We start from the raw sequence: 10,744 nt of genomic DNA, 5'->3' as shown, positions 1-10,744 counted from the left end.
CTCTTTTATGATAGCAGGCACGAGTCAGGCACCCATTAAAGTAGGCTCTTGACGTGCTTCCCAGTATACGATTCATTAGTCAGGTCCCCATTAATGGTAGGCTTTTGGTATTTTGTCCTGTGTATTTTACTGTCTCGTTCTTCTTCATTTGGATTTATTGTATTGTGGATGGCTTAGATAGATTAGTACACAACACTTAGGGGCAGATTCAATTCCCCACGTTGTTCTTCAGAATAATGCGGGTGTGCATAATTTCCGTTACTACGGTAATTTCTCAGCTGATTTTTGCATGCAGCTCTATGAGCCGTGAGTAAAAATCAGAAGAGATTTTCTTACAAATCCCGCAGCCATGTTGTTCTAAAGATCAACACAGGGATTTGAATTTGCCCCTTAGTGTTAGACATTAGTGTTGTGCAGCTTACCAGTCCCATAGAATGCTGTTGTTGATGTAGTTAACACTAGTGTGGGTGGGAATTACTAACAAGGGTAGATAATTCTGTGGGAGGGTTGTTGTACTTATCCCCTTTATCTAGACATCATTCTTGGGAATCCCAGACAACCATCCATAGGAGACGGTGCCCATACGGTGAGTGTTCCCCATTCCGTTTCCCTTTTTGTTTGGCACTCGCCACTGGTGAGTAAGATATTTGGGCTATAGTCTTCCCTATCACGAATATCTGCTGTACCGTGCCCAGGCCTATAACAAAATCATGGTGTAGTGCAGGTTCTCTACTCCCACCCTTCATTTCGGACACTTCACTGTGTACTCTTTCCCTTGAGTAATTGTTGCTGTATTCCCCCTAGACAGGACTGAAGCAGTGTGTGTAGAATTGTTGCTGAAGGAGCGGTGTGATTGGCAGGTGGACTGGTTGATAACTAGTAGGCCCTTTACAACTTCATCATCCAGGACCTAAGGGAAACCCAAAGCATGGGTTACCAAGATCAAGTAAAACGGAATTAATCCAGCCTCTTCCCACAACATCTTCCAATGTGATAGAGTTGAGGGCAACATTCCAGGGACTCCAATTGTTTGCTCCACTTATACAAGGTCTATGTAAAAATCAGGATATACAACAAAATAAAAGTGTCTTGTATAATCAAACAAGAAGGGACTCGCAGCTGTAACTTACTGAGAAAAGTAGAGCAAATCATGGTCTGGGCAGAACAGCACTTTCAGCAGTTTATTTAAGGCATCAAGAATGTGCATCAGAGCTTCTTGACTTAGGTTTGTGGACCACATGAATGGTCTTGCAACCAACAGTATTTTCAACAAATCACAAGAATGGGGAGGCCAGAAGTGCACTTTATGATCAGCAACAGGAAATTTGATCAGTTTTTTTCAAGTTCCTGGTGACAGTAAGCAAATGGGCCAGATGTATTATCTATAATGTGGAAATTTCAGATGGTGTACATTCTCTCCCCAGTCTCTTAGTAATACCATTCTAGCCACACAAGCATTTCCCAAACCATCTTCAACAGGGCCCTTTCAATATCAGGATCTCATATGCTTCAGTTTGATGGCTTGAAAATCGAGAGGAGGACGTTTTTGGCCTTAGGAATTTCTGAAATAATTATATATCGACTAAAAGGCACAAAACAAATCTGCAAATTGAACATACTGTAGAAGAAGGTAAATCTTTATCCTTTTCATCACCAAGTACTGTATTTCCAAAATAACGTAAGAAAAGGGCTTAATCTTTTTGGTGGTCATAACATCCGCTATATGTGTCCGTGAAATCTAATCTTTATGCTACAATGAGCGTTTTCTGTCGTTTTCCATGACATAGTGGTTGGATAACTTTATTAAAAAGGTGGCGACCGCTTTTAATTTTAGTCAAGAATGTGTAATGCCTTCAATATGTAGATCTGGTGAGCGATCTTAGAACATACGTGGACTGCACAGAATCCTTCAGAAAGACAGACATGCTTTTTGTAACCCCTTGGGATTCAAAAAGGAACAAACAGGCTGACTATTACCCATTGAAATGTCAAGATGATAGTGAGTGTGACACCTCAATCTCATCAAAATCATGGACTACAACTCCCAGGCACCCTCTCTCCCTCACCTGGGACTCTCAGCAGCACACAGGTGATTTATGTTAGCGCAATCTGTAAACAGAACTCAGCTTGATAAAGAAAAGAAAAGCTCTGCATCACCATCTAGTGTATGAAAGAGCTTGTAACATTTCTGGAAATCAAACCATAGCATTTTTTAGCACCTATTTTAAAAAGAGTTAACTAAAATGTTTAGGAAGTACACTTGCAAAGCCAAGAAGTAGCACTGTACCATATCCCTATTAACATAAATTAAAATTTCATGATTCATGAGTATACAAGAAAAATAGCTATTATTTACTATTTTTCTTATTTATTTTTATTTTTTTCTAAATCTATATCTACTATTTCCTCCACAAGATTCTCCTCCATTCCCTATCCAAAGCCAGTGGTTTGGGTATGTAAATGAAAGGGAGGAGGCAGTTTCAGCAATATTTTAGTAATTTAGCAGAAATAAGTATTTTGTTTTATACAGTGAGACTCAAATTGTACTGTAATTACAACAGTTACTTTCTGTTTTTAAGCGATACCTGTCTAGACCATTGGAATGGGGATGAGAGGTCCTCTTTAAGAAACTTCAAACACAATATAATTTTTAATCATCCTCATCCCCGACATTCCCAAATAATAGAATTATTGGGGTCTCTTGACAAGGACCCTGAGGCTTTGGGGATTATTCTGTTGGTACCTGTAATAGATGATTATAAATTGCTTTGGGCAAAGCTGTCAGAAAAGAATGATTAAACAGTGCTGGAGTTCCCCAGCAATATTTTAATGTGTACTTCCTGGTATTTTCTGATGTCACAACACCTGTTGCAAGCCCAGTCAAGGTCATATCCATTTCTGTTTATCTCTCTGTTAGACATGAGCAAACATTCGTGTTATGCTCTGCAAATTAATATGCGGCAGCTATTTCTATTTTCATTGCATTCATTAAATTGAATTGCTGAGCTTTGAGATGGAACTTGAATTTTCTAAGTGTGTTTGACTTGGGTCAGGCCACCTACTGTCTTCATTCTTCAAAAGTGGGTACACATGTACATGCAAGGACTGGAATGGGCAGGCCTAGAACTGCCTGTAGCCACTCACAGCATTAGAATCTTAAAAGCACCACATGGAATTTCACCTCAGCCAATACCTCTGTTTCAATTTGTAAGCAAGTTTGAAGTGAGGAGGGTTACACCAACATTTAAGGGCCTATTTATTAAGCATATCAGGGGCAAGCGCAGGATTTGTAGAGGGGAGTTTCCACACCAGGCTTCACAGCTGCTCCGCTATCCCAGCGGTCATCCTGCAATCCGCAGATCTCCAGGCTTCACAGCTGCTTCGCTATCCCAGCAGTATTTCTGCAATCCGCAGATCTCCAGGCTTCACAGCTGCTCCGCTATCCCAGCGGTCAGCCTGCAATCCGCAGATCTCCAGGCTTCACAGCCGCTCCGCTATCCCAGCAGTCATCCTGCTATCCGCAGATCTCCAGGCTTCACAGCTGCTCCGCTATCCCAGCGGTGATCCTGCAATCCGCAGATCTCCAGGCTTCACAGCTGCTCTGCTATCCCTGCGGTTACCCTGCAATCCGCAGATCTCCAGGCTTCACAGCTGCTCCGCTATCCCAGCGGTCATCCTGCAATCCGCAGATCTCCAGGCTTCACAGCTGCTCTGCTATCCCTGCGGTTACCCTGCAATTCGCAGATCTCCAGGCTTCACAGCTGCTCTGCTATCCCAGCGGTCATCCTGCAATCCGCAGATCTCCAGGCTTCACAGCTGCTCCGCTATCCCTGCGGTTACCCTGCAATCCGCAGGACCTCAAGGCTTCACAGCTGCTCCGCTATCCCTGCGGTTACCCTGCAATCCGCAGATCTCCAGGCTTCACAGCTGCTCCGCTATCCCAGCGGTCATCCTGCAATCCGCAGATCTCCAGGCTTCACAGCTGCTCCGCTATCCCAGCGGTCATCCTGCAATCCGCAGATCTCCAGGCTTCACAGCTGCTCTGCTATCCCTGCGGTTACCCTGCAATCCGCAGATCTCCAGGCTTCACAGCTGCTCCGCTATCCCAGCGGTCATCCTGCAATCTGCAGATCTCCAGGCTTCACAGCTGCTCCGCTATCCCAGCGGTCATCCTGCAATCCGCAGATCTCCAGGCTTCACAGCTGCTTCGCTATCCCAGCAGTATTCCTGCAATCCGCAGATCTCCAGGCTTCACAGCTGCTCCGCTATCCCAGCGGTCATCCTGCAATCCGCAGATCTCCAGGCTTCAAAGCCGCTCCGCTATCCCAGCGGTCATCCTGCAATCCGCAGATCTCCAGGCTTCACAGCTGCTCCGCTATCCCAGCGGTGATCCTGCAATCCGCAGATCTCCAGGCTTCACAGCTGCTCTGCTATCCCTGCGGTTACCCTGCAATCCGCAGATCTCCAGGCTTCACAGCTGCTCCGCTATCCCAGCGGTCATCCTGCAATCCGCAGATCTCCAGGCTTCACAGCTGCTCCGCTATCCCAGCGGTCATCCTGCAATCCGCAGATCTCCAGGCTTCACAGCTGCTCTGCTATCCCTGCGGTTACCCTGCAATCCGCAGATCTCCAGGCTTCACAGCTGCTCCGCTATCCCAGCGGTCATCCTGCAATCCGCAGATCTCCAGGCTTCACAGCTGCTCTGCTATCCCTGCGGTTACCCTGCAATTCGCAGATCTCCAGGCTTCACAGCTGCTCTGCTATCCCAGCGGTCATCCTGCAATCCGCAGATCTTCAGACTTCACAGCTGCTCCGCTATCCCTGCGGTTACCCTGCAATCCGCAGGACCTCAAGGCTTCACAGCTGCTCCGCTATCCCTGCGGTTACCCTGCAATCCGCAGATCTCCAGGCTTCACAGCTGCTCCGCTATCCCAGCGGTCATCCTGCAATCCGCAGATCTCCAGGCTTCACAGCTGCTCCGCTATCCCAGCGGTCATCCTGCAATCCGCAGATCTCCAGGCTTCACAGCTGCTCTGCTATCCCTGCGGTTACCCTGCAATCCGCAGATCTCCAGGCTTCACAGCTGCTCCGCTATCCCAGCGGTCATCCTGCAATCCGCAGATCTCCAGGCTTCACAGCTGCTCCGCTATCCCAGCGGTCATACTGCAATCCGCAGATCTCCAGGCTTCACAGCTGCTCCGCTATCCCAGCGGTCATCCTGCAATCCGCAGATCTCCAGGCTTCACAGCTGCTCCGCTATCCCAGCGGTGATCCTGCAATCCGCAGATCTCCAGGCTTCACAGCTGCTCCGCTATCCCAGCGGTGATCCTGCAATCCGCAGATCTCCAGGCTTCACAGCTGCTCCGCTATCCCAGCGGTGATCCTGCAATCCGCAGATCTCCAGGCTTCACAGCTGCTCCGCTATCCCTGCGGTTACCCTGCAATCCGCAGATCTCCAGGCTTCACAGCTGCTCCGCTATCCCAGTGGTGATCCTGCAATCCGCAGATCTCCAGGCTTCACAGCTGCTCCGCTATCCCAGCGGTCATCCTGCAATCCGCAGATCTCCAGGCTTCACAGCTGCTCCGCTATCCCAGCGGTCATCCTGCAATCCGCAGATCTCCAGGCTTCACCACTCCACGCTGCCTGCTATCCCTGCGGTCATTCCTGGATCCCTCAGAAATCAAACTCATTTAACTCCGTGGATCCTGCTCCACTCCCAGAGGACCGCAACCTGCGTGGCGGTTGCCGCGAAGTCCATACCACCTTGCGGGGGTTCTTGGTGAAGACCAGCCGCTGCCTTTAGACTCCACGCCTCTGGTTAGTGTTACTATTGGCAGGTCAGGGGTCTGTATTCCAGCTGACCGTGACATGGAGGAAACAGTGCAATTTTTAGTAAAGAACTTGTAAAAAATTTAACTGTCCAAAGCCATGTTTACTATTTATTTTTTTGTAAAACATTCCCCATGGCTTTAGTTATAGGGAACTGTAGTTGCAGATGGACAAGGGGAAAAGTCCCACTCCTCTGCTATTTCAGCACAACACTGATAGCCGTGCATATATGACTCCAAATGACCCGCATACCATGGGAATACCATCAAATTCAACCGGATCGTGCTAGAAAACGTCAGTAGATGATCGTACCACCTGTGTGTACAGTCTTCAGCTAACTGTACTTACAGGATACAACAACTCAGCTTTGCTGCCGAAAGCCTGGATCTCCATGTATATGTTCGAATCGAAAACTGAACCTGTCACACGATTCTTGTAGGTCAGCAGAAAACATAGCGGTTTCTAATATAGTGTGTGAGGTATGTACCTAGGTTTCTGTTATGACTAATAGGTGTGGAGTAAGAGTGGAAACAGTCAGGCAAAGCAATATTTTATTCCAGAGTAAGGAGGTGTTGACATTAATCATAGAGGAGGGAGGGGAACAGAAAATGAAAACGTTGTGTAGTACTAGTTATTATTTACTGTTATTCCATTGTAAAATATGGATACTATCTTATTCTATATTTGTATAATGAGTGTACTAGCTTTCATTCACATTAATAAACACAGACATAGAGATAAATATTGTTCCTGTATAGTATAACTTTCAGATATTTTAATGGTCATTAAAGGAAAATAAAGTGACGATAAATCATAATTAGACTAGAGTACAGTGGATTTCTTGCACAGTATAATAATTATAGGAATTGTGTGGTATTAAAGCTATTAGTGATCATGTAACCTTTCTATGATGACTCCTATATACTAGTACATCTAATTATGCCACTGAACAACAAGAAGACAAAAGTACAAGAGCCTGAGGGCAGTAGCCATCTTTCAGTTAATGATGACTTACCTGTGCAGTTGTTTGTAATATGTCTGGAATCCAGTTATGATGTTTGCTTGAACTTACTGGAACTATTTCGAATACCTGGTGATTCATTAACAATGCATTCAGTTGTTAACATTTACAGTCACTCTAATCTCATTTGTTTTCTTTCTTTGTATCTTGCACAGATCCGTATTTGTGAAACCTTTTTCTTTAATGATCTATATTTTTCCAAAAGAATGGTGAGGGAGACTATATCTTCACATTGGGCCTGATTCATTAAGGATCTTAAGTTGAGAAACTTCTTATTTCAGTCTCCTGGACAAAACCATGTTACAATGCAAGGGGTGCAAATTAGTATTCTGTTTTGCACATAAGTTAAATACTGACTGTTTTTTTATGTAGCAAATTTTCCTTTAGCCTGGATTGTTAGTGACTATAGTGTAATTTGAAGAGGCCCACTTGTTCTGTACCCCATCTTGTGTGTCTAGCATGACCTGCTTTTCTGTTGGATATGTTTAGGTGTTATTGGCATCATTTAGTTCACTGGTTGTGCACTAGTGCATCTGAGTCGTCTGCCCAATGCACATCAACATTTATGCCTACTCTCTGCTCTGAGGAGAAACCTCTACAAACTAGAAGTGTGCCTAGGTGTGCAAAGAGACAGAAAAATATAAAGTTGCGCTGCAAAAAAGTATAAACATTACATCAAAGTTTTACCAGTTTAGTACCACCCATTTCATTAAAATACATTTTTTACATTTTCTTTTAAAATCATGAGATTGAGGGGACATGTATTTTTGTTTATGTGTCACAACAAGACCCACTTGGGCATGCATGACATGTGGGTGGAGAAGGGTTAATTAACACAAAACCACCTGGTCTGTCTAAAATCCCCCAAAAATATATCTCATACTATCTTTTAAAAGCAAACTCCTGCCAACACTAAAATTTAGTATAAGAGCTGATGATCTTAGGAGCATTTCAGCTTCTCTCTGATGGAATCACAGAATCACAAATGGAGTCGCAGCCTAATTTAATCAGAGTTAACATGAACCAAACAATCCAAATGCAGTGTTATAAAAACCTAGCCACATGAATTCTTTAAGAACACAAGCACAGAACGTTATTAAATGAGAATTAATATGACTAAAGTCGTAATGCTTTTTGAATAAAAAATGGTGGTAACAAATTGACTTATTTTCATGTTGCCATCTCTGTTCTTCCTTGGGCAATCTCCACTGCCTTCTTGTTGGTAGCAACTCCCATTGAACATGGGGAACACGTGTTCTGCCTCTGTTTCTGATAGCAAGCATGATGCTAAAGAACAACACCAGGCTACACACAGCTATTCCAAGCTGTCGGGATAATCATAAGTGCCTGTGCAGCACAAAAGTGACAGCGTTCTCTAGAGCCAGAAGAGGAAAGAGGTTCATTTAAGCTACATGGTGAAGTTCAGTTTTGAAGGAGTAAAACGTCATGTCCAAAATGTTGTTCCCTATCAGCTGATTTTTGGCATATGTTATGGGATTGCCCGGTTTGTGAAAGTCAAATAATTGGATGAAGTAAACTAAATTAATTAATATTGTTTTACCGTGCGATTGCGACTAGTATGCAACGTGTTTTAACACAATCGCACGGATTATTAACACACACATTTACATTCGCACTTACACTTGTAAATAATATACATTTATTAAGGTTCCAATCCACATTTATTTATTAGTTAAATGTATTACAGAGTATTTATACATAAATGATAATATATTAAAGGTATCTAAGGCATCTAGGAAATGTATCATGTTTAGTATAATTTTGATCTACACATTACCATGATGAATTCGCTAGTTATAAAAGATAAAGGATTAATGTCAAAATGATATTGTGCTTGGAATTCAAATAGGTTGGTCAAATTTGGATTAGGTCAGTTCCCTTAGGCACAACATGTGCTCAGCTGTTGGGGTGACCTGGCTACACCTTCTCAGAGGAATCCTTTGAACTGACCTATGACCAGCAGACAACAGGAACATTGATAACCCAGGACCAATGAAGACCTCTCTAAGTGTTATCTGTGTACATAATGACATCATCAGTGTTTTTTTTTTGTAAACTGAAGCTGCATATAAGCAAGCTTCCCTGATCCATTGCTCTCTACCTTCCTGGCTGCAAAACCTTATGGACCTGGGCTCAGGTGAAGCGCTACCAAAAATATAAAATGTATTCGGTTTTTATACTTTCCTGATTTATTGTAATATCTTTTATGCGTTATGAGGGCTTGCTGTAAATTCTGCAATATTTTGCAATTAAATATCTTTGTGCGTTGGAACCACAATAATCGCATTGGACAATGTTTATTGGTAAGTGATAAAATGAACATTACAGGTTGTAAATACTTTTTGGTCAGTCTGGGCTTGTGTTCTTAACACTGTTACCCCTTGTAGTCTTTATGGTATTTCATTAGAAGATTTAACTAATAAGTATATAGCTGCCTATATTTTTAATCTAATGACACTTGCCAAGGTGGTGATTTCTAGGGCCTGGCTTGCCCCTGATCCACCTGATTTTCATGTGGAGAGCACTGGTAAATGCCACAGTGCAACATGAAAGATACACGTCTCTACATTTCTATACCTGGAGAAATGCTAAATCAAAATATCACAAAATATGGTCCAGATGGTATTCGTCTAGATACAGAGCGTGCTCAAATGACCTGGTATCTTCTGATTAATTCCCCCACTGGAGGAAGTAATTTTATTGTTTTCCAATAAGCATTGTCTGAGCGATTGCTTGTGTTTCCAAACCACAAAAATAATTTATTTAGCAGATGCAAAATTTAGCAGTTAAATACATAATTATAATATAGTACAGCCAATACCAAAAATATATACATACCGCGCCCGCATGCGCTCGCTGCGCTCCACTGGTACCAGCTACAGTACTTCACTCCTGAATACTGTGGTCAGAGAATGACTGAAGCCAGTGCCAGCAAAGCTATATTATATACACTCAGTGTTACAGAGAAAACAATGCAGAGGACGTGGCTTGCTTCTATAGGTCCAGGCTTCAGGAGGGCCAGTGTAAACAGGTCATAGGCTAGTTCAAACAACCCCCTCCAAGGGTGAGGGTCAACATTCCAGATGATTCTCCCCCCAGTTTAAGCTAGTCTATTCACAATACACAGTCAGTAACAGTTTAAACATTTATTCCCTAACATCGCTAACTAGAGTATGCAATGTACGATCTATTCGGCAATTGAACTGGACAACTGCTGATGAATAGGGGATTAAAATGATACTAAAGATGACATGTTTCCTGTAACCTGAACCTTAAATATCGCTAAAGTGTACATATAACCTTAAAATATATATATATAAAACTATAAACTAAATACCATCTGCTCATAAATCTTTGGGGAAATGGAACCATTATAATATGAAATATATAAATAACTAAATGTTAGAGTGTGATTGTGTGCGTGCGTATTTTACCGTGTGATTGTGCCATGCCACGTGTTACGTGGCAATCACACGGTAAAACAATATTAACCAATATACTTTCGTTCATCCAATTATACGACTTCGACAAAAGTGTTCCTAACACCTCTTAGATTGTAAGCTCAGGGCCATCTTTACCTTTTGTTTCATGTACTTGTATGTAGTTGTTTGTGTCATTATCCCCTCAATGTATAGAGCTTTATACATAAATGATAATAATACAGAAATATAAAAGCAAATAAAAATGCTTTAAAACAAAAACAAAACACATACAGAAGAATTACACTCACATATTCTTTTGCGTAATCTGCCACCTGGGAAAGACTTAATGTTATGGACAATTCCTCAGCTGAATACTGATTCTCAAAACTTTTCTAAATCATTTCATCACTTTTTAAACCTTGTTATTTTTTGACCAAGCACTCTTCCTCT

The sequence above is a fragment of the Mixophyes fleayi genome, chromosome 11 (genome assembly GCF_038048845.1).
Source record: "Mixophyes fleayi isolate aMixFle1 chromosome 11, aMixFle1.hap1, whole genome shotgun sequence".
NCBI classification, from domain to species: Eukaryota; Metazoa; Chordata; class Amphibia; order Anura; family Limnodynastidae; genus Mixophyes; species Mixophyes fleayi.
Note: the sequence above shows the minus strand (reverse complement) of the source record.